This window comes from Bos grunniens, chromosome 2 (assembly GCF_055505025.1).
Source record: "Bos grunniens cultivar Pamir isolate PY7600 chromosome 2, Bosgru_T2T1.0, whole genome shotgun sequence".
In the NCBI taxonomy this organism is placed as follows: Eukaryota; Metazoa; Chordata; class Mammalia; order Artiodactyla; family Bovidae; genus Bos; species Bos grunniens.
In genome coordinates this window covers 112,034,425-112,057,651 of record NC_141166.1, presented here as the reverse complement: position 1 = coordinate 112,057,651, position 23,227 = coordinate 112,034,425, and the positions used below count along the sequence as shown (strand labels likewise).

Sequence of the window (23,227 nt, the reverse complement as noted above, 5' to 3'; positions counted from 1 at the left end):
TGCCTCAATGCATCTAGTATACAGGCATTATATTTACTTAGAGAAACTCATGTATGTCATAATAGTTGTCCCTAAAAGGGTCATATTTTTATACCTTTCATACATTTTTCAGTTTTGCGTGAGTGAAGAAGTGGTTCATGCTGTGAACTTAACCTAAAATTTAAAGTTAAAATACTCTGTCTCTTGTCTAACCATCAGCATTTTCTGTGCCTTTGAACAGAGTTAATCATCAAGCATAATGCTAAATTATACTTTTGTTTCCTAAGGCTGAGATAGCAGAAAAGGGAGTGTCTAACTAGTGGTTTTTTATACAGAGTAGAAGCAGCAGCAAAACACATTTATAAATATTTGGCTTGGTAGTTAAATAATTTATTCCATATCTGCAAGCAATAAAGCATCCCTCTAGAATGCATGTATACATATATATGCATATTTTTAAAGTAAATGTGTGCTACCAAAATATAAAAACTTGCTTTTCATGCTGTGCTAATATCAAAAGACTGAGCATTTAACTGCTATGTGGACATGGCTTTGCACATGTAAATTGAAAATTTACATGTAAATTTGCACATCAAAAAGGCCTAGCATATTCTAATTTAAATTCACTTAACTTAAATAGTGACAGATTATGGTTGTTTGCAATATGATCAATTTAATCAAAAACTGAATAGAACTACCAGAGAGATTTGCCTATATTAGTAGACCAAAGATTGGGTTGCAAACCCAGTCATTGAAATTTTAAGTATTGAAGAAATTCTAGAAAATAAACAGCTGATAAATGAATGAATTTTAAGTTTGAGTAAATATAAGACCTAGTACAATTTCAGAGTACTAAACTTATTGTCATCATAATGTAACCTTAAGTAGAGAAAAAGGAAGGGACAATTTTGGTATGATGATTTAATAATAGACCAATACAATTTTCTCTAAGTAGAGAAATAAAAATATTTAAATGCACCTCAAGTTTTTGTAATATGCATTTTAAATCTTAACATTGTACAAGCACTTTGAGCCAGCAATTCCATTTTTCAGAAATTATACTAATGAAACTAAGAGTGTAATAAGGATGCTTGGAGGAGTTTAGTTACAATTATCATAGTGCTGTTCATTACAGCAAAAATAACATTAGAAAAGTCTAACAATTTTATACTAATGATTTGGTAGTGCATGTTATTTCCAATACATAATATGGATTCTATACAATGGAATACTATGTAGCTATCAAAATTATATTGCAGAAATATAATTATAGAAATGTATTTGGTGATATAGAAACATATTTTCAATGTTATGCTGTGTAAAAGGAAAAAAGTTCAGTTTATGTAACAGATGGCATGGTGCTAAAGAATCTGGCTGCCAATGCAAGAGACATAGGTTCAATCCCTGGGTCGGGAAGATTCCCTGGAGTAGCAAATGGCAACCCACTTCTGGCCTTGAAAATTCTATGGACAGAGGGGCCTGGCGGGCTATAGTCCATGGGGATACAAAGAGTTGGTCACAACTGAGCAGCTGGGCATTCATACAAGTATGATCCCATATATATGAATATGTATATAACTGTGTGTGTTTGTTTTCAGGAAAAGTTGTTTCAAAAGTTTAAAACATTTGAGTGGTGATCTCAGAGCGGCCAGGTATGTGATTTTTATTTTCATTTTCTTAGCCTATTTTTGTTATTTGCATAATTTTAAAAATTAAAAATATAACAGGAATGGATTGCTCTACAGTGCCATAAGTGTTATATATTATTCTAGCTAGGATTCAATCTGGCTTTGCCATTATTCTCTTAAAATTGACGGAGTCCAATCTCAGCAATTTTCCAATCCTCTCTTGTCTCTTGAGATTCTAAAAGAAACTCCAGGAAATTGGAGAAGAGCCTCTGCTCTTCAGTTCATTGTGGTTGGCACTTCTGATAACTCCTCATCCAAGTGAGTGGCTTTACTGGTGGCCATGTGCTTCCCGCTTAGTGTGGCCACAGGGACCTTCACTGGGGTTCAGGGCTCAGTCCCAGGCATCTGTTCAGCCTTTTAACTTCATGGCAGTGCTGGTGGGGCTTCAAAGGAGCTGGTATTTGTACCCCCACTTCCAAACTAACAGTATTTAACAAACAGGATTTTTTTTAAAGGAAGTTTCAAAAAAGTAAACTACTTTGTTATTCCCTTTATTTTAAAAAATGTACAAGGGATTACTCTCTTAAATATACAAACAGCTCATGCAGCTCAATAACAAAAAAGTAAACAACCCAATTGAAAAGTAGATGAAACATTTAAATAGACATTTCTCCAGAGAAGACAAATAGGTGGACAAAAAGCACATGAAATGATGCTCAACATCACTAATTATTAGAAAAATGCAAATCAAAACTTCAATGAGGTATCACCTCACACAGGTCAAAATGAAAGTGAAAGTTGTTCAGTTGTTTCCGACTCTTTGCGACCCCATGGACTATACAGTCAATGGAATTCTCTAGGCCGGAATACTGGAGTGGGTAGCCTTCCAGGGATCTCCAGGGGATCTTCCCAAGCCAGGGATCAAACCAGGTCTCCTGCATTGCAGGCTGATTCTTTACCAGCTGAGCCACAAGGGAAGCCCAAGAATACTAGAGTGGGTATCCTATCCCTTTTCCAGTGGATCTTCCCAACCCAGGAATTGAACTGGGGTCTCCTGCATTGCAGGTGGATTCTTTTCTTTACCAACTTAGCTATGAGGGAAGCCCCAGGTCAAAATGGCCATCATCAAAATAATGTGCAAGCAATAAATGCTGGAGAGGGTGTGGAGAAAAGGGAATGCTTCTATACTGTTGGTGAGAATGTAAACTGGTACACCTGCTATGGAGACCAGTATGGAGGTTCCTTAAAAAATGAAAAATAGAACTACTATATGATCCAGTAATCCCACTCCTGGGATATATCTGGAGAAAACCATAATCTGAAAAGATACTTGGACCTCAGTGTTCATTGCAGCACTATTTACAATAGCCAGGACATAGAATCAAGCTAAGTGTCTATCAACAGAGGAATGGATAAAGAAGATGTGGTATATATATACAATGGGACATTACTCAGCCAAAACAAAGAACAAAATAATGTCATTTGCACCAACATAGATGGACCTAGAGATTGTCATACTGAGTGAAGTCAGTCAGACAGAAAAGGACAAATAGTATATGGTATTGCTTAAATGCAGACTCTAAAAAAATGATTCAAATGAACTTATCTGCAAAACAGAAATAGTTACAGACGTAGAAAACAATCTTACGGTTATGGGGCAGGGAGGGATAAACTGGGAGATTGGGAATGACATATACACACTACTATAGATAAAATAGAAAACTAATAAGGACCTACTGTATAGCCCAGAAAACTCAACTCAATACTATGTAATGATCTATATGGGAAAAGAGTCTATTAAAAAGAGTGGATATACGTGTAACTGATTAACTGTGCTGTACAGAAGAAAGTAACACACAACATTGTAAATCAACTCTATTCCAACAACAATAATAATAATAAAGAAGGTAATTGCATTTAAGCCTTATTTTTAAATGCATAAGGACAACAGCTAACTATTCCTAATACTTTCAGGCAATGAACGACACCAATGAAGACACAATCCTTGTTCCAAAGAAACATAATTAAATTAGCCATTTTTCACTGCTTCCTGGAGAAAAATTAAAAGCAGGTCTACGGACAAGAAAGACTTGTTCAGGTCAGGCAGCTGCATTTCCCTCTCAGCTCCCACCTCTTCCCAAATCCACCATTCCCAACCCTTGCTACTGTTGCAGTGTTCGGTGTTCTGATAGTCCGCTGGATAGTATAGCATTAGCCTGAGATCCCCTTCCGGATGAATGAATAGGATTTAACGCTGGGAGATCACCGGACTGGCTGGAGATGGTATAGTGTCTGACCATATACAGGCCTTTGGGGAAAAAACAGAATGATCTGTCATTGTCTATCAGGGGCTGGCTCTAAATGATTTGGTTTCTGCAAGGTTGGAAGAGGGAAGGAAGCTTTACACAAAAAGGTGCTGGCATCGATAACACCCACCAGACTTGAAAAGAGCCCATCTGCAGAGAGAAGGAGACTGAAGCCCAGAGAGCCAACACAGGACACACCACCCTGGTGTCTGTGTGTTGGACATGTGGATGGTGACATTTGAGCCCTACCCTTGTCTCATGACTGTGTTCCTTTAGTAAGAGCACCATTTAGTTGGACATAATTGACAGTGAACATTGTTAAGCCTAGGATTGGTGAGATTACTGGATTTCCTCTAAAGGTCTTTGCATATAAAAATTAAAAATAACTATCCATATGATTGAAGCAGTTTTGCTGGATGAAGAGGACTTAATCAGTCAATTGTTTATTCAAAACCCATCTCTTATTTTTCTAGACGCTGAGCAAGATGGAAAAGTGTGAGATTCAGATTTTTCCCCAAAGGAGTTTACCAACTAGATGGCAAGGCAATTCCTCCTACACAAAAGAATCGGATAAAAGTTATGGACACTGCATGGTTCAGGTAATTCTGGGTTAAACTCTGTTTTCCTATCTGTAGTGAGAGAAGGTTGGGCTGCCCACAAAACCTCCTGATTCTGACAGTGCTTTAAACTTCTGTAATCCTGTGGTGCTTCTAATGCTATGAATCTATCTCTATTTCCTCATCTCCATATTGAGACTTAATAAAGTTAAAAGATGGGCCTAAAACAACAATAAGGCTAGAATCAAGGCAAACCCTGATACAGCAGGACACTCAGTTAATGGGTTTTGTGGGCTCCTTTATTAGGGCGAAACAAAATCACAGCAAAAGAATCTTATGTCAGGTGGGGGTTTATACAAAACAGAAGAGAACTTCCAAGATAAACTGTGAGGTCTTCTCCTAAGTCCTTAGTATCTACAACTAATAAATGAGGCCCCAGGATGGTCACTGAGATATCACAATTTACCAAAGAAAGATTTAAGTATATTCATTGTGCCATTCTTATGAAAGAAAGCACTTATTACATAGCTGTTGCTGCTAAGTCACTTCAGTCATGTCCGACTCTGTGCGACCCCATAGACGGCAGCCCACCAGACTCCCCCATCACTGGGATTCTCCAGGCAAGAACACTGGAATGGGTTGCCATTTCCTTCTCCAATGCATGAAAGTGAAAAGTGAAAGTGAAGTCGCTCAGTCATGTCCGACTCTGTGCGACCCCATGGACTGCAGCCTACCAGGCTCCTCTGCCCATGGGATTTTCCAGGCAAGAGTACTGGAGTGGGGTGCCATTGCCTTCTCCATATTACATAGCAGTGATTAATAAATATTTATTGATATAATTAAATAAATCAAGTTGTTGAATAAATGAATAAATTTTATCAAATGTTTCAGAATGATAAAAATGTGATACATATATACAATGGAATATTACTCAGCCATAAAAAGAACAACATAATGTCATTTGAAGGAAATAGATAGACCTGGAGACTATCATACTGAGTGAAGTAAGACAGAGAAAGACAAATATCATCTGATATCACTTATACGTGGAATCTAAAATATAGTACAAATGAGCTTATTTAGAAAACGTAAATAGACTCATGGAAATAGAAAACCAACTTATGGTTACCAAAGGGGAAAGGGGTGGCAAAGGGATAAATTAGGAGCTTGGGATTAATAGATACAAACTACTGTATATAAAATAGATAAACAATAGGAATCTACTTATAGCACATGCAATGATATTCAATATTTTATAATAACCTATAATGGAAAAGAATCTGAAAAAAGAACACATATGTGTATACAACTGAATTACTTTGCTTGTACACCAGAAACTAACACAACATTGTATCAATAAATCAACGATAGTTCAATTTTTTTATGTTTATTTATTTGGCTGTGTGGAGTCTTAGTTGTGGCATATGAACCCTTAGTTGGGGCAAGTAGGATCTCGTCCTGACCAGGGATTGAGTCCAGGGCCCCTGCATTGGGAGCACAGAGTCTTAGCCACAGGACCACCAGGGAAGTCCCTATAGTTCAATGTTTTTAAAAAGTGTTTCAGGCTGGGTTTCCTGTTTAGCAGAATCAAGAGACAGAGAGGAAGGCAGGGAAGAGGACGAGAATGACCAGGCAGAGAAATGAGCTCTGATGCAGTCTGAATGAAGGCTTCCACCAACCATAGTAAGGCTCTGGAACTGACGTGGTCTTCCAGAGTCATTCCAAATTGGGTCAAGAAGGCCTAAGCTTTATACCCACTCTGATCAGCTTTGGATGTGGGCTGTCCATAGAAGGAAGCCCTGGACAAGGAAGTTCCTCAAAGAGACAACTCCCAAACAGCTGACAGTGGAGAACTGTCTTCTGAGAGTCCTACCAATAAGGAGAATAAGAATTCCCACAGAGGCAGGCTACACCGGTATTCTTTCAGAGATACCTACTTTACTTACTTTACATTCTTACCCAGAAAGGACATTTTTGCTATAATATATCTTATTTCCAAAAAAGAATTATAATATTTCTTATTCTAATGTGGTAACTGTACATTTATAGACTTTCTACAAAAATTCTAAATTATATACATTATGTGACTATAATTGCTTATAAATTGTGTGTGCTATAATTTAATTGTAGTTTGAATAAAAGATTTGCATTTTGTAAGAGCATTAGGTATTTAGCTACCAAGTCGATAAAAGAAAAGAAATCAAATTAACATGGAAAGTTTAAAAATATTTACATTTTAACTAAAATAAAGGGGGGGGACCCAGATTTTTCTTACAGAGAATTAAAGTGAACTTTACAATTCAGAAATAATGTTCCATCAAGAAAATTGCATTTGTGCTATTTGAAAGGGAGGAGAGGGTATATATCTATGAAATACAAAGCATAGAACTGAAGGTTTATATAAAAACCTGGAAAATCATCATAGCTTATTTTTGAAAAGGCTCTTGCCCCCATGAAATTTTGATGTGTTCTTTACATAGCTGAATTGTTTCCCTTCATTGTTGAGTGTCACAAGGCAGAGAGGTCTAGAATTACCATGTTATGAATGTGACTGAATTGGTTTCAAAAATATTTCAAAATAGGTAGTTATCAACAGGGGATTGAAATTCTCATTTAACAATCAGTATTATTTTAAATGACTGCAAGATTTTTTTTTTTTTCACATCTAGGCAGTACTAATTGGTCACACTGAACACAAAGAAATGTTATGCTTGGTAATATTTAACATCAGTTAAAATATCCTGATACTTGGGTTTCAGCCCAATTTCTTTGCTTCTTTTAAGTCAAAGAAACCCTTTAAGGAAGGAAAAAGTATAGCAGGAGGGAGCAAGTAAAGAGAGAAGGAAGACTGAGGAGACGAGATGAGAGGAATCAAGAAGCTCAGAGACAAATGGGACAAGCATTCAAGGAAGAGATTTACAGTCTGAAGCTCTTCTAGCGAATAGAAAAATGGAGAACACAACCTTATTTTATAAAGCTAGTATAGCCTTTGTACCAAAACCACACAAGTACAAAAAGAGAATTTATAGGGCATTTTTCTCATGAACATAGATACACAAACAGGTAAAATATTGCCAGCCTAAATCCAGCAATGTATGAAGAAATAATAAACCATGATAAGGTTAGGTTTATTTCAGAAAATAAGAGGTAGTTTAACGTAGTTTTATTATCATTACAATATCAACAAAACAAAGAAGAAAAAGCACATAAACATTTCAATCAATGTAGAAAAAGGATTTGATATACAGTGAGAAGAATTCGTGATTTTAGACAATGCTTAGCAAATCAGGAGCAGGAAGAAATTTTTACTCTCATGAAAGGTGAACATATTACATAGAGTGAACATTACATATTCACTTTTCCAATTACATAGTGAACATCAAATGTGCAATGTGAAAGTCGTTCTGTTTAAAGTCAAGAATAAGACAAGAATGCCCACTATTATTATTACTGCCAGTTCAATATTGTACTGGAGGTACTTGAGGGGAAGGAGGGAGAAAAAGATACTAAATTGTCCATATTTTCAGGGGGACAGCCAAATAAAATGAGACCCTGCTATTATAGAAGAATTGCTTTGCTGCCAGTGCTCTAAAGACAATGTCCACAAGTATTTGCTGTTGAATCCCTGGGGTATCCCTGCTTCCTACATCTTCTTACACTGTGGAGTGTGCTTCTGTCTAAATAAATCCACTTCTTACCTATGGCTTCATCTCCATGTTCTTTTGCAATGAAGCAAGAGCCTTAAATTCACCAGCAACAAGGGCAACAGTATGATCTGTCATCCCAGAGCTCAAATATTACAGTCTAGAATCTACATGAGGATAACACGAAGGCCCTATAGATCCTGGCACAAAAGGCCACTCCAGGCAAGCACCATTCAACAAACTGACAAAGAGACCCAAGAAACCACTCAGGCCAGTGCACTATTTTCCATTTCTGCCCTCGGCGGTTTCTCCAGCATCAACTCAGAGATTTCACTGAACTGCCATCTTGTATGAGAGCAGAGGTTTCTTCTTGGGCTCCCCGGTACCATTTTGGTACATTCTGGTACACTCAATTTTGGTTCCAGGTCAACATTTTCTAACATGACCTATGCATCCAGTCAGGGATTTATCCTAAGTTGCTGACCATTCACAATCATTCTGTTATCTGCTTTGTATTGTAAATCATCACTATGTCTTCTCTTTTGCAAAGAATGTGGCTACATCATTAGATCAATAAATGTTTTTAAATAACATTAAATTAGCATTTTTAAAGAAGCAAATGCATGTTTTGGCTGCAGTTAGAAGTTAGAATTTATCAATGTCATTGATAAAGTTTCCACTTTTGCACACACTCTCTTCTGTCCATCTCTCCCCACTACCCTCCTAAAGGTTGTTATTAAAACACCTCTCAGATGGCAACCCACTCCAGTGTTCTTGTCTTGAGAATCCCAGGGACGGGGAAGCCTGGTGGGCTGCCATTTATGGGGTCGCACAGAGTCAGAAACGACTGAAGCGACTTAGCAGCAGTAGCAGATTGCCAGGAGGTGGCCAGTGGGGGTTGGTTATAGTGCCCTCATGTGTCTCTGCTTTGCAATGGCATTTTAAAACTTTCAAAGGACATATTATTTTCATTCATGTAAAATATAGCTGGGCTGCCCTGGTGGCTCAGATGGTAAAGAATCCTCCTGCAATGCTGGAGACCTGGGTTCAATCCCTGTTGGGAAGATCCCCTGAAGGGGGGCATGGCAACCCACTCCAGTATTCTTGCCTGGAGAACTCCATGGACAGAGGAGTCTGGCAGGCTACAGTCCATGGGGTCGCAAAGAGTTGGACATGACTAAGCAACTAAGCACAGCACACAAAATATAATAAGTAATGGCATTTTAAAACAGTAGCAGCAATTCTAAAATTCTCAAGTTGTACATACAAGGTTAGACAGCTTTGAAGAGCCATAAATGACTCAGATTGGTCACCTTGGTCTCATGGTGAATTTTAAATTTAACAACAGAAAATCAACAAAGATTTGATACCAAGGATAAAACATATCTAAGGGGCGGATGATGAAATTATTACATCACCCTTAAAAATATACCTAAAGCCACCATAAACCTTGAATTTCTATAGTTTTGAAACCAAGTTGCCTTTATCATCTGTGTTCACATTTTGAAGAATTTTAGTTGTACATTTTGTGAGAAAATGCACATTTGACAGTCACTTACTCTTGTACTCCCCAGCATAAAGTCAGAACTATTTATTTCAGAAAGGTTAATTTCAAGTCAAGCTTCACTTTTTGTTTTAAAATAGGTCTTAAGAGAGACTATTTAAGCATAGCCTTAATTTAATTGGTTTAGCACCCAGGAAACTCATTTAAAAATAAGGACATTTATAACAAAGAGAAACTGCCATGGCAAAGAAATTATTACCTACTCTACTCCCTTCAGATTTTTAATTCATTGTTTTACAAGACCACCTCAACTTAATTGCCTTTATTTTTTTTTTTCTTTTCTACCCCATAAACTTATAAAACTGTCTCAGCCTAGGAAAACTGCTGCCATTTGCTGGAACTGGCAAATAGGTCATCCTAGTCAGTAATAGCAACCAAGAGCAGGTTTCAAAAGATGCAATTTCAAAAACATAGCTTTTAAAAGAACATACATAGTGTTTTTCTCCTTGCTGAGAGAGCCAGTAAGTGTTAGAAGCAACATTTAAATTGAGATTTTCTGTGGACATCATCCCTATTCTTCATCCCACAAAATTTTGGAAGAGACAGTTAAGTCCCAGGTCATTCAGTTCAGTTCAGTTGCTCAGTCGTGTCCAACTCTTTGCGACCCCATGAATCGCAGCACGCCAGGCCTCCCTGTCCATCACCAACTCCCAGAGTTCACTCAAACTCACGTCCATCGAGTCAGTGATGCCATTCAACCATCTCATCCTCTGTCGTCCCCTTCTCCTCCTGCCCCCAATCCCTCCCAGCATCAGAGTCTTTTCCAATGAGTCAGCTCTTCACATCAAGTGGCCAAAGTATTGGAGTTTCTGTTTCAGCATCAGTTCTTCCAATGAACATTCAGGACTGATTTCCTTTAGGACAGACTGCTTGGATCTCCTTGAAGTCCAGGGGGCTCTCAAGTATCTTCTCCAGCACCACAGTTCAAAAGCATCAATTCTTTGGCGATCAGATTTCTTTATAGTCCAACTCTCACACTCTTACATGACTACTGGAAAAACCACAGCCTCGACTAGATGGACCTTTGTTGGCAAAGTAATGTCTATGCTTTTTAATATGCTGTCTAGGTTGGTCATAACTTTTCTTCCAAGGAATGTCTTTTAATTTCATGGCTGCAGTCACCATCTGCAGTCATTTTGGAGCCCAAAAAAATAAAGTCTGACACTGTTTCCACTGTTTCCCCATCTATTTCCCATGAAGTGATGGGACCGGATGCCATGATCTTCGTTTTCTGAATGTTGAGCTTTAAGCCAACTTTTTCACTCTCCTCTTTCACTTTCATCAAGAGGCTTTTTAGTTCTTCTTCACTTTCTGCCATAAGGGTGCTGTCATCTGCATATCTGAGGTTATTGATAGTTCTCCTGGCAATCTTGACTCCAGCTTGTGCTTCTTCCAGCCCAGCGTTTCTCATGATGTACTCTGCATATAAGTTAAATAAGCAGGGTGACAATATACAGCCTTGACGAACTCCTTTTCCTATTTGGAACCAGTCTGTTGTTCCATGTCCAGTTCTAACTGTTGTTTCCTGACCTGCATACAGATTTCTCAAGAGGCAGGTCAGGTGGCCTGGTATTCCCATCTCTTTCAGAATTTTCCACAGTTTATTGTGATCCACACAGTCAAAGGCTTTGGCTAAAGTCAATAAAGCAGAAATAGATGTTTTTCTGGAACTCTTGCTTTTTCGATGATCCAGCGGATGTTGGCAATTTGATCTCTGGTTCCTCTGCCTTTTCTAAAACCAGCTTGAACATCTGGAAGTTTACGGTTCACGTATTGCTGAAACCTGGCTTGGAGAATTTTGAGCATTACTTTGCTAGCGTGTGAGATGAGTGCAATTGTGCGGTAGTTTGAGCATTCTTTGGCATGGCCTTTCTTTGGGATTGGAATGAAAGCTGACCTTTTCCTGTCCTGTGGCCCCTGCTGAGTTTTCCAAATTTGCTGGCATATTGAGTGACGCACTTTCACAGCATCATCTTTTAGGAGTTGAAATAGCTCAAGTGGAATTCCATCACCTCTACTAGCTTTGTTCGTAGTGATGTTTCCTAAGACCCACTTGACTTCACATTCCAGGATGTCTGGCTCTAGGTGAGTAATCACACCATTGTGATTATCTGGGTCATGAAGTTTTGTACAGTTCTTCTGTGTATTCTTGCCATCTCTTCTTAATATCTTCTGCTTCTGTTAGGTCCATACATTTCTGTCCTTTATCGAGCCCACCTTTGTGTGAAATGTTCCCTTGGTATCTCTAATTTTCTTGAAGAGATCTCTAGTCTTTCCCATTCTATTGTTTCCCTCTATTTCTTTGCATTGATCACTGAGGAAGGCTTTCTTATCTCTCCTTCCTATTGTTTGGAACTCTACATTTAAATGGATATATCTTTCCTTTTTTTCCCTTTGCTTTTGGCTTCTCTTCTTTTCACAGCTATTTGTAAGGCCTCCTCAGACAGCCATTTTGCTTTTTTGCATTTCTTTTTCTTGGGGATGGTCTTGATCCCTGTCTCCTGTACAATGTCACAAACCTCCGTCCATAGGCACCAATCTCCATGATAGGCACTCTGTCCATCAGATCTAGTCCTTTAAATCTATTTCTCACTTCCACTGTATAATTGTTAGGGATTTGATTTAGGTCATACCTGAATGGTCTAGTGGTTTTCCCTACTTTCTTCAACTTAAGTCTGAATTTGGCAATAAGGAGTTCATGATCTGAGCCACAGTCAGCTCCTGGTCTTGTTTTTGCTGACTGTATAGAGCTTCTCCATCTTTGGCTGCAAAGAATATAATCAGTCTGATTTCAGTGTTGACCAGCTGGTAATGTCCATGTGTAGAGTCTTCTCTTGTGTTGTTGGAAGAGGGTGTTTGCTATGACCAGTGCATTCTCTTGGCAAAACTCTATTAGCCTTTGCCCTGCTTCATTCCATATTCCAAGGCCAAATTTGCCTGTTACTCCAAGTATTTCTTGACTTCCTACTTTTGCATTCCAGTCCCCTATAATGAAAAGGACATCTTTTTGGGGTGTTAATTCTAGAAGGTCTTGTAGGTCTTCATAGAACTGTTCAACTTCAGTTTCTTCAGCATAACTGATTGGGGCATAGACTTGGATTACTGTGATACTGAATGGTTTGCCTTGGAAACGAACCGAGATCATTCTGTCATTTTTGAGATTGCATCCAAGTACTGCATTTTGGACTCTTTTGTTGACTATGAGGGCTACTCCATTTCTTCTAAGGGATTGTTGCCAACAGTAGTAGATATAATGGTCATCTGAGTTAAATTCACTCATTCCAGTCCATTTTAGTTTGCTGATTCCTAAGATGTCGACATTCACTCTTGCTATCTCCTGTTTGACCACTTCCAATTTGCCTTGATTCATGGACCTAACATTCCAGGTTCCTATGCAATATTGCTCTTTATAGCATCGGACCTTGCTTCCATCACCAGTCACATCCACAGCTGGGTATTGTTTTTGCTTTGGCTCCATCCCTTCATTCTTTCTGGAGTTATTTCTCCACTGATCTCCAGTAGCATATTGGGCACCTACTGACCTAGGGAGTTCATCTTTCAGTGTCCTATCATTTTGCCTTTTCATACTGTTCATGGGGTTCTCAAGGCAGGAATACTGTAGTGGTTTGCCATTCCCTTCTCTTCTTTACTGGCTGCTGTTACTGAAATTTCAAGCACTGCTTCAGGCACTGTTAGAGCCTCAGTGTCTTCCCTGGGTCAGGAAGATTCCCTGGAGAAGGAAATGGCAACCTACTCCAGTACTCTTGCCTAGAAAATCCCATGGACAGAGGAGCCTGGTGTCCATAGGGTTGCAAAGAGTTGGACACAACTGAATGACTTCACTTTCTACTTATACTGAAAAGTTTTCATTGTTTATTTGAATTCAAATTTAACCGGGCTTCCTGCCTTTTACCTGGCCACTCTAATCCTGGACTTTAATTTCCATCCATCCACCCTTTCATTCATTCCCTTATGTATCCACTCACCCTTCGATCCATCCATCCACACACCCACTCATCCATCCACAGATTTATTCAAACAGATAGTAGATGAGTACCTGCTATATGGCCAGATAGGTGCTAGAAATACGGTGAAGAACAAAAAACAGACATGATTTCTACTCTCATGGAACTTTCAACCCCTTTAGCTGGGAAGAGTGACAATAATCATATAATTGACATACATGACATATACATGATAATATATGACAATAATATATAATTGCTAGCCAACTTAAGTGTGCTGAAGGAGAAAGGAGAGCATATTACAAAGGACCAGAGGTCAGAGAAAGCTTCCCTAAGGAAGCAGTGATGGAAATGACAGCTGAAGGCTGGGAGAAGAGCTTTCAAGGTGAGAAACTAGCCTCTGTTTCTTGTCTATATTGAGATTAGTGGCTGTAGAGTTGGACTGAAAGATTGCTTGGCTGTTCTTGGGCAGAGTTGGAGGAAAACATGAGTAGGGGCACCCTCTTACCTCCTCAGTCATTCCGGTTCTTGTTACACCCCCAGCCTTGCTTTCCATGAATGGTAAGTACCACTGTTACCCGAGGTAACTCTTCTTCGAATGTCATGATAAGGAAACATGGGCTTTAGAAGATACAACTTGTGGTGCCAGTCCTGAAAACACATTACTGGTCCTATCTGGCTTCTGTTTGTGAATGATGAGTAACGGCACATGGAATTATTTTCTGAGTCAGGAGACCTGGATTCTGGCATTTGGTTTGCTGCTAGCCAGGTGGTGAGGGTGGGCATGCCACTGAATCTCCCTTGCCTCCATTTCCTCAGCTATCACATGGGACTCACATTATGAATGCAGCCTCACTGCATTGTTGTAAAGGTTAAAATAACATGAAAATTTACATTTGAAAAGTGAGTTTTATCGTTATTATATTACTAGTCATACTGAATCAATTACTACCGTTGTATTTGGTGTGGAATAACTTCTATACAATTTTCAACAAAATATGTCTTCTGATGTCTTACTGGGTATAGTGAAACTTGGACAGATATAAATGTGAATAAGCACCTTTACAGCTTTTTCATGAGTTTAATGAGAATACTAGTAAAGTATTCACTAGGCTTCCACCAACGTGGGGTTGAGAGGGTTAATGTGCTTAGAGCTTTTTGAAAGTAGGTTGCTTCCTGAACACAAATATAAATCTCACTTGTTATTATTACTATCATTATAGCTGATGTTTCTTTTTTAACACATTAACTTTCCTCCACTGAGCAAACTGCTCAATTGTTGGGAAGACTCATGTCGTCATTCGTCTCTTCTTGATGTGTCTCGCTGCCATTGAGCTAAACAATTCTTTAGCTCCCAGGGTGCTTATTTAATAAATGATGCTGTGAATTCCCAAAGAAAGACTTTCAATTTTCCTCTTGTGTGATGGCTGTGATCAAGTTCCAACACCCTGTGGTCTGGTTCAATGAGAATGTACACTTGGAACTCATTCACTAACTTGCTTGTTGTATTTAATCTGGTAAGTTCTATAAACTGTAGAAGTACCTAATGCTTTTCTTCTTCTCTTGACAATTTTCTCCTTTACTTTCCCTCAAACTTGGGGGAAAAAAGTTAATTGCTATATATTTTTGAGCTAATTTTCTCTGACTTCTACAAGATACTATGAAGAAGGTTATCTGTATTTTTATGTGTCTCTTAAAATGCACAAACACACACACACTACATCCTGGCTAGAAGTTGAGTGGAAATAATAGCTGATGCACTGAAGTTGTAGAATCATGGAGTTATCAGAGATTTTGAGATCAAGTTTAACTTATTCATTTCCCAGGTGGAGAAACTGAGGCCAGAGTTCATATGTGGAGCCAAGATTACAGGACAAAGGCTGTCCTAAAATGTGACCTGACAACCAAATCCAGCCACACATTCGTTGTATTGTCTATGGCTGCATTTGCACTACAATGAGATCAGTAGTTTCCTTTTCCTTGTTTTGTTTCTAATTTTACTTAATAATCAATTATTTTTTAATGAGGTATAATTGACATATGACATTATATTTGCTTCAGATGTACAACATAATGATTCAATATTTGTGTATATTCCAGAGTTCAGCACTTTTAACAAAGACTGTATGACTCTCAAAACAAGATATTTACTGCCTGGCTGGCCCTCACATAAAAGATCACCCATCTCTCTCTAGACTTTTGGAGTCTTCTGCTTCCAGCTGGTAGGAGAGCAGACATGAAGTGGGGGCTGGGGAGGTGTGGGGGTGGCCAGGCCTGGAGGGTATACATCGTTTCTGCCCACATTCCATTGGTGAGCATTCATCATATGGTCCCACTTAGATGCAAGAAGTGTTGGGAAATGTAGTGCTGAGCAGCTGATCCTCAGTGCAAATGTTACTCTACGAAAGTGGGACCATGACTTTTAATGGGTAGCTTGTTGTCTGTGCCACACTTGGGCAGAAACTGTTGGTTTCCTACAGAGTAGTAGACAGTTTGTGGGTATTTGCTGAATACATGGCCCCCATCCCTGCGAACTATAGCCTTCCGAAGAGTGGGCCTCTTTAGCCTTGTCTTTACTATCTGACTCCATTGCTTGTTATACATAATTACTGAAGTAGAGGATGACATTTGGTCCAAAATATAATTCCAAAAATTTTCACCAGATACTAAGAGATGATCATCAGTCTCTGGGTTTTTTGTTTGTTTGTTTGTTTTAATATTCTTCACTTACTAAACATTTTAACTGGAATGATAAATACAGACTCTCAGTAGAGGCCATGTTTTGCTTTAGATCTATTCCAAATCCAAACGTTACATATTCTTGAACCTTTAAAAATAATATACATAGCTTATTTGGCTAAGATAGTTGTAGTTGTTTAGTCACTAAGTTGTGTCTGACTCTTTTGCAACCCCATGGACTGTATCCCGCCAGGCCCCTCTGTCCATGGGATGTCCCAGGCAAGAATACTGGAGTGGGTTGCCCTTTCTTTCTCCAGGGAATCTTCCTGACCCAGGGATCAAACCCACGTCTTCTGCATTGGCTGGGAGATTCTTTACAAGGGAAGCCACCAGGGAAGCCCAAGATATGAGTAAAGCATCATAATTATAATTAGTAATATAAAATTTACAAGGAAAGGCAAAAGATCACTGTCTTTCAGTATTCTTCAACACAATAAAGTGTTTCAATTGGACACAGAAGCTGTGGGACAGCCACCTGTAGTCCCCACAGAAAGGCAGAGAAAGCAACACTGCAGAATGAGCAACGGATGAAACAGAGACACACAAAGCAGAGACAAGAGGCCATGGGCCTCCGTAAAGAACATAGCTTGTTTAGTTCCCGATTCTTTTTGGATTCCTGGTTCTTCTTTTGCATGAGGCCCATCTGTCCTTCCTAACTTTGAGACTTTTCAGATACCCATGGTAGTGGACATATATGGTTTTATCTACTCTGAATCCTTTCCTTTATATAGGGGAACAACTCTTCCTCCACGCCATACTGTGACCCAACATGTGATCACATGACCTTGCTTTTTTATCCTCAGTGATGAATACACATACATACATATATACACATATATAGCTGACTGTTGAGCAACACAGGTTTGAAATGTGGGAGTCTACCTATATGTGGAGTTTTTTCAGTCAATATACAATTAGTCTCCTGTATCCATGGATTTCATGTCCATGGATTCAATCAACTTCTGATCGTATACTAAAGGGATTGAACATCCATAGAGGGTGGGAAGCTGTCCTTGAACCAATGCCCCATGGAAACAGAGGGACAACTGTTTGTGTGTTTGTGTATACATACATCAGTCAGTTCAGTCGCTCAGTCATGTCTGACTCTTTGCAACCCCATGAATTGCAGAACGCCAGGCCTCCCTGTCCATCACCAACTCCCAGAGTTCACTCAGACTCAAGTCCATTGAGTCAGTGATGCCATCCAGCCATCTCATCCTCTGTCGTCCCCTTCTCCTCCTGCCCCCAATCCCTCCCAGCATCAGAGTCTTTTCCAATGAGTCAACTCTTCGTATGAGGTGGCCAAAGTATTGGAATTTCAGCTTCAGTATCAGTCCTTCCAATGAACACCCAGGACTGATTTCTTTTAGGATGGACTGGTTGGATCTCCTTGCAATCCAAGGGACTCTCAAGAGTCTTCTCCAACACCACAGTTCAGAAGCATCAATTCTTCGGTGCTCAGCTTTCTTCACAGTCCAACTCTCACATCCATACACGACCACTGGAAAAACCATAACCTTGACTAGACGGACCTTTGTTGGCAAAGTAATGTCTCTGCTTTTGAATATGCTATCTAGGTTGGTCATAACTTTCCTTCCAGGGAGTAAGCATCTTTTAATTTCATGGCTGCAGTCACCATCTGCAGTGATTTTGGAGCCCCCAGAAATAAAGTCTGACATTGTTTCCACATACACAGAGTGGAATAATTATTATTCACCCTTAAAAAGAAGGAGATTCTGTCATATGCTACAGATGAGGAACCTGGAGGACATCCTGCTAAATGAAATAAGCTAGTCACGAAAAGACAAATGATGTATGATTATAGTATATGAGGCACCTAGAGTAGTCAAAATCACAGAGACAGAAAGTAGAACAGTGGTTCCAGGGGCTGGGGTCTTGTTAAGATCAGGCAAATCCACGGAGACAAAGAGTATGTTAGTGCTTGCCATAGCAGGAGGGAGTGAAGAATGAAGAGTGACTGCTGATAGGGACAGGTCTTCCTTTTGGAGTAATTAAAATGTTATGGGATCAGATAATGGTGATGGTTATACATCTTTATGCACATAATAAAAAACTGCTGGGTTTTAAATTACTTGTATTATTTTAAAGAATTGTGTACTTTAAAAGCATGAGTTTTATGGTATGTAAATTCCATCTCAGTGAAGATGTTATTCTTTTGAAAACACTGCAATGGATTTCAGAGCGTATCAGTTGCTGCTTGTCCTTGCCCCCCGTCAGTTACACTCCCTGCAGTTACAGTCCTATGAGGTGCATTTTCATGGCCCCCACACACAAAGCTCTATCACAGGTGTGTTTTTGGTGTTGATCATGATAATAGTTACCTAAAATGCATTTATTGCAGGCCCAGAGTAATGGACTCAATTGTTTCCCCCAATGCTCTCTTTTTCCAGGATTTAGCAAATGCATGGTCCGTCCTCACTGAAGGGATATGAGTCTTGATGCTCCTGTTTCACTACTGCAACCATCTTGAGTCTCAAAGAACAAACGATGTATCAGCAGAGAGTATGAAACGATTTCAGATCTGCCTTGTGACTGTAACATACATAAAAAGAAGCTTGAAACCTCTTGGCGTTTTCGACGCTGACCAGAACCATACTCATGCAAACTGTCACTGGGCTATTACTGCCACCATCCTCACTTTGGGCAAATCAAATGCAAAAAAGAATGGGACAGGTCCTGCCGAAATAAAATGGGAATGCTTGTGACTCAAGGTACATGGTAATTTTTTTTAAGTTTCAGATTTATCAGTTTAAGTGGAAGATAAACCAAAATCTAATTTTTTTTTTTTTTTGAGCCTGGAATTAAAAGGTTTTATTAGGGGTATACACGGCACCGCTACTGTTGATAAGACACTTGTACACTGTGATGCTCTTTATTATGGAAGCTATATAGTTCTGTACTGTACTCAGGCCATTTATAGATAATGACACTTTGGGGATTTGTCTAACCCCTTAAGCTAGATATCAATGAAGACTGGTATACAGGTCATCATTAACAAGCATGTTTACACTTAATCCAATGTTATGGTCTTCATTTATTCCAATTGTGCTTCCTTTGGCAGACGGCTATTATGTTTTACTTTAGTATCATATTGTGGATGCCAGAGAACTTGCATTTGCCAAGGAATAATCTCCTGAGATGCAATGTCATGAAGGAGAATAGTGTAGTCTAACTCGATGAAGTCATCATTTCTTTGCACTTGCTTGACAGTTTGAATTTTTGCCATTTTATACCATGTATTTTCAGTAGAATTTTGCCATATTATATAACCACTGGCAACCCAGGCTAAATGTCGAACTGGCTTCATTTCTGGAGGTACATTTCCAAAACTGTCTGGAATATTTTGTGCGTCTAGTGGTTCCTATATGGATTTGAGTCTTTGATAAAATGTGTTATCTTCTTCATCTGGGTTTTTTCCAATTTCTCCTTCAAATGTTAAGTTGACTTCTGGTGCAGTATCTTGTCCCGTTGGACGGTACAGTACTTCAGCTGTGCAGTTCACTGTAACTTCTTTTTGGATAATTTCTTCCACAGAAAATTTAAGGCGGTACTTATGTCCTCTTCCTGGAATATCCTTCAGGCTGGCTTGTTCGACTGTCTGCACCAGAAACACCTTGTGGGGAGTCCCCTGCTGGTAGTTGATGCAGCTCTCTACCACCGAGGCCGCCCTGGCGGCCGGGTAGTGGGTCGGAGGGATTTCCATTCTTGCTGAGTGTTGGCTGGGCTTGCGAGCGTCTGCATCCCCGTCCCCGTCCTGCCTCCCAAAATCTAATTTTAAAAAATGTCCCAGAGAGATGGAAGGGATGAAAGGAGGGAATCATAATAGAAGCCAGACATTTCCAAAGTTACTTAGATATTTGACTTTGGAATCATGTAAATGTTTTACATGATTAAAATAACATGAAAATAAATGAAATTAATAAACCCAATTGTGGATTGAGTGGGTGGCTTAACTACCCAGAGAACTATTTTAAAGTATTTTAAAAATAATAATTTGACTGAAATGTACCCTAATACAAAAGAACTGTAAAAATAAACAAACTTGAATTTTTCCAGCAGTTATATTGCTAATGATAATATTGATACAGATATTCTAAGCTATTATATATGTAATAAGATAAAACAAGTAAGTCATTGTGTTCTTTAGAAGCCAAGATTTTCAACATAAAAGAATTATAAAATATGAGAAGTAAAAAATATGCAATCCTAAATTTGAATTAGAAGTATAAATGCAAGACGCATTTTCTATTAAAAATTATTTCCTAGTTCCATCTACTGGAAAGGCCTAGGAATAATGATGAACCCAGTCTCATTGGTCTATTCTGGCACCCAGACTGCAGTCTCTAAATACAACTTCCAACCAAAAGCAACTAAGGTCTCTTGGGGAAACAGCTAATTAATTGGGGCAGGAAATGATTGTGACAAGCTTGGGATACCTTGTTAGGAAATCAGGACACTATGAAAAATTACTGGTGTCATGACAAAAGGATTCAAAAGCCAATATGAAGAGACTCTGTAGGTTACAATAGAGACAATTCAAGCATCAAGATGAATATCTGCAATGAAACGAAGCACACTAAAACCAATAAGTTTCATCTTTGGAGAATGCTGGGAACCTAATCATTTTTCTGGAAAAAAAAAAATCAAGCTTTTATTCTGACTTCCCTGTATTAATTACACCTCAGACAATCAAATTGTTGATGAGAGAAACCTTTACTTGATAGATTTAGGCTAGTAAATGAAGAAGGAATGATAGAATATGATCATTTTACCACCCTCTAATGAATTTGTGGATGTAGGTTACCTTCTCAGTGGGCTGCTGACATTACAGAAACAACCAGACATTTTTCGCCCCCTAGTGGAAGCTCACCATTATGAAGTATTCTTGATAAACAGCTAAGTCGCTTCAGTCGTGTCCGACTCTGTGCGACCCCGTAGACGGCAGCCCACCAGGCTCCTGAGTCCATGGGATTCTCCAGGCAAGAGTACTGGAGTGGGTTGCCATTGCCTTCTCCTCTTGATAAACAAGCAAACCCAAATCCAATACAATGGCAATTAACAATGTATCTATATTTCAATTTCAATTAACCTAACTTAAATTTCAATTAACCTCTATGTGCTGTCCAATATGGTAGACACTAGCCATTTGTGTCTATGTAAATTTAAATTAATTAAAACAAAATAAAATTATTCAGTCCTTCAGTCACATTACTGCAGATACAGATGCAGATACAGAATGCAGATATAGAACATTTCTATCATCATAGAAAATTTTGTTGGACAGGGCTGAAAATGTAACTACTAGTTTACAAGAAGTACAGGAAATAGAAGAACACGATTCACACAATGTGAGGATTCAACCACCAAATCCAGAAAGTTGGAAACTCTATTGAGACAGATGATCTAGGTGTTTCAATTAATAAATTACAAAGGGGAACGGGGGGTGGGGAGGGAGAGACTATAGTTTAAAAGAGACAAAAAAGACATCAACCAAATGTAAAGTATGGATCTCATTTGAACACTGACTGTATATTTGATGATACTATGAAAGTAGTATTATCTTTTAGTGTTAGTGACATTATGGTTATATCTAACACATAATTATGTTTGAGAGATATATCTGGTAATGTTCATGGAAGTAATGATTTAATGTCTAGATTTAGCCCTAAAATCCAGTAGAGACAGAAAGTAGACCAGGGCATAAATGGTATAAGATTTGCCATACATCGAAAATTCTTGAAGTTAGAGATTCTGCTAGACTATCCTGGTTTTTTATATAGGTCTGAAGTCTGCCAGAAGAAAAGTTTAAAAAATGAGTGGTTTATCTTTTAGATTCATAAAGTAGGTCTGAAACCATTTGGTACTTTCTGCTGATGTATCTTTTTTTATTCTCCATGTCAGAATGCTTGCAGCATAGAAAGGGTGGTGTCACATTGGGACCCTTGATTCTCTGATGAGCTCTCTTACCTTTGACAAGTTACATAAATGTGCTTTCCCATTACATTAGCTGTAAGACCACTTGGTGGGTGTCCAGTAGCCATTTGACATTCAATGTACACTAAGAAGTGATCACAGCATCCAAAGAATCATGGAAGATGTTGGAAGTTCAAAGATTAATAAAATATAGTTCTTGAATTCATGGAGTTTACACTCTGATGAAGAGGTAGTCATATAATTAATAAAAAATAAACTACTAAGTAGTCACAAAGTTTAGAGAAGCCAGAAGAAGGGATTGGTCCATGACATCTTAAGGTGGTATTGAAAAAATACTTCATAAAGAAGGTGGACTTTGCACAACACTTTGAGAGAATGAAAACATGTTTTCCAGGTTAATAGCATGGCACCCCACTTTAGTACTGTTGCCCGGAAAATCCCATGGATGGCGGAGCCTGGTAGGCTGCAGTCCATGGGGTCGCTAAGAGTCAGACACGACTGAGTGACTTCACTTTCATTTTCCACTTTCATGCATTGGAGAAGAAAATGGCAACCCACTCCAGTGTTCTTGCCTGGAGAATCCCATGGATGGAGAAGCCTGGTAGGCTGCAGTCCATAGGGTCGCACAGAGTCGGACACGACTGAAGTGACTTAGCAGCAGCAGCATGAGCAAAGACAGGCAGGCATGAAAGAGGCTGGCATGTCTGAGAGACTACAAACAGTGAATCTCAGTTCTCTGGAGGTGTTCATTAGTAAAATTCAAGTGATTACTGTCTTATTAACAGGAAATCTCAATTCAATTCAATAAATCCAATTCAATAAACTTTCAGTTTGATTTAATTAATACCTAGCAAAGTAAATGAATAACTGAAAATATTCTATCACTGAAG

The 23,227-nt window shown here is 38.8% G+C and overlaps 1 pseudogene; it reads right to left on the bottom strand.

The window, feature by feature from the left end:
* Nucleotides 1–19,199: 19,199 nt before the first annotated feature.
* Nucleotides 19,200–20,157, bottom strand: LOC147378539 (latexin pseudogene; annotated as a pseudogene).
* Between the last annotated feature and the right edge of the window lie 3,070 nt (nt 20,158–23,227).